Source organism: Arachis ipaensis, chromosome B1 (genome assembly GCF_059453495.1).
Source record: "Arachis ipaensis isolate K30076 ecotype BB chromosome B1, ASM5945349v1, whole genome shotgun sequence".
Classification (NCBI taxonomy): Eukaryota; Viridiplantae; Streptophyta; class Magnoliopsida; order Fabales; family Fabaceae; genus Arachis; species Arachis ipaensis.
Genome location: NC_142436.1, coordinates 130,544,490 through 130,546,937, shown reverse-complemented (window position 1 = coordinate 130,546,937; position 2,448 = coordinate 130,544,490). Strand labels below are relative to the sequence as shown.

The 2,448-nt window shown below is 44.4% G+C and overlaps 1 pseudogene; it reads left to right on the top strand.

The window, feature by feature from the left end:
- LOC148578379 (uncharacterized) lies at window positions 1-791 on the top strand (annotated as a pseudogene).
- The last annotated feature ends 1,657 nt before the right edge of the window (window positions 792-2,448 follow it).

The following is a 2,448-nucleotide window of genomic DNA, read 5'->3' as shown; positions in this document are numbered from 1 at the left end:
ATGCCCATAACCCTGATTTCTGAAAATGAAACCCTAACCCAAAAAACCCTAACCCGTTACCGTTTCCCATCAGAAGCTGCAGCAGCAGCTGCAAGCCCCTTTCTCCCCCCCAAAAACGAAAAAGCACACACACAAAACAGGGGAGGAGAACTTCTGAGAGAGCTGAGGGAAAGAGAGGGGGCTTCACCCACGCCGCCATCATCCTCACTGCAACTCACCACGAGCCGCTGATCGCGCTCCAGTTCAGCCCGCCACCGCCGCACCATCGGCGCCGTCGCCAGGGAGAGCGGAACCGAGGAGAGGGTTGGTCCGTGAGTGATGGCTGTCGCGGGCTTGGGAGCCGCCGCGCCTTCGTCACAACCGCGCCCACGCCGCATCGCTACTGTCGCCCTCCCTACATCGCCGCCATCGAGCTCGCGAGCGTGGAGGAGGCACAGCGCTGCTGGTTTCGTCGGGTTTCCACCGTCGAACTCGTCCCTACCACCGCTGCTGACCACACGCACAGAGAGAGAGGGTGCGCGAAAAAGGAGCCGCCGCGGGGTTGCCGTCGCCACCGCGAGGCTAGGCTCGCTGCTGTGGAGGGTCGCCGCCTTCCTCCACCATCAGATCCATCACCGGAGCTGCTGGGCTCGCCGTATGCTACTGTTGTGTCGCTGGAACTGTCCTGGGGTTTTGCCACTCATTCAGATTCTGCTCTGTTTTGGGTTAGTGATGTTGCTATTGTTTTGGCCGCTGGAAAACCTCGATGGTGCCACCTCTGCTGCCGAAAACAGCCACTGAGTCTTCTATGATGGTAAGCTCTAACCCTGCTTCAGCTTCTTTACCTGTTAATTTCTCCATGGGCCATGAGAGTTGTTGCTAAGGCTGGTTGTGTCAAGAATTTACCGCGAGTTGCCATCATTCTGGTCACCGGTTGTGAAGTTGGTGTTGCCAGAATCCACCACTGGTGCAGCCGCTACTTGGTTCCCTCGAGTTCGGTAAGCATTTTGTTTGGAAGATTCCTTTAATCGCTGTTTTATTATCATACACTGACGTTTTGTGGCGTTAATTGCTATACGATTGAGTTTCGGTTGTTGTATGTTGCGATTAGAGTTGTTGAGACTGTTGCAAAAGTGGCTTGGAACCGAGGTTTTGGTTGCCGGGATTTCGATTGTCGATTTCGGGTTGAGGCGGAAAGGACTCTGTGAGGCGTTTGGGTTATGGAATTGCGTTTTGAGGTAGGGGCGCTTTCCGAAAACTATAGTTTATTATTGGAATTATTGCATATAGGTACTGATGTGAGGATGTGTATTTGGTGATTGTATCAGTCTTATGTATTGTTTAGTTGTTTTGTATGATTATGGGTGTTTGTTTGACTGGACTGTTGTGTGGTTTCGTGAAACGAAATGCTTTTGAAGTTGATTCTTTTAAAGCTTTGAGATCGAGTTTAATTCGTTGGAAATCGATTTGATTTGAATGGATTTTCTTGAGAATGTGAAAAATAGAATACACTCTTGAATTCAGCCTGGCTTGCTTTAATGATCTGGTTTGATAAATGACTGTTGCTGAACCGTCTCTTTAAAGCATTAGAAATGAGTTTATTCGGCTGATAACAATTTGATTTTTGAAACGGTTTCCTTGAGATATGGGATTGAGATGACTGTTGGATTTGGCTTGCCTTGAACTGATTTTGGATTTTGGGCTGTTGAAAAGGATTGTGGAATGGTTTTGTTGGGACCCGAACTGGGTGGCAAAGTCCAAGTTTTAGGGGAGATGCTGCCGAAATTTCTATAAAATCCGAGTCTTTATTGAAATGTTGTTTGGAAAAATGATGAGTTAAAGACTTCTACTATTTTATTTGAATTATCAAGAAAAGGATGATTCATGCTTTTGAAATGAATTATTAAAGAGGAAATTGTGATTTAGTCTTGCTTCGTAAGAAAGGCATTGTATCTCTTTCAGGAGAAAGTTATTTAGATGAAACTTATGTTTTAAAGCTGTTTTAAATGTGACAAGGGCAATGCCTTTGAATTTGACTTGAGGGTTTCAATTAGAGGAGTTTCAATGACTTTAAAAGAACCTGGATGTCTATTGACAAGTTTCATTTTGAAATGTTTTGAGAAATGTTTTAAGTACTCTTTAAATTCTGAATTCTTGCAAGACTAAAACAATTTTTGAACAGTTGAAACGCTTTAGAATTTATCATGGGGGTTGAAGTTGGTTTTGCCTAAGTAAAGGAAACGGCTTTGAAGGAAGTAAATGATTACGTGACTCGGTTTGACTTAGATCTTATTTTATTACTCAAATCGGAAAGCCAATGTTTTAATGATTTTAAATGAATTTGGCGAAATGAGTTACGCTATTCTCCCCTAAAGACTTGAGACTCTGCCAAGGAACTTTTATTATAAAATCCCATTGTTGGATGGGTGATTTCGAATGTTTCAAAAGGAATCTTTAACTTTCCATGGT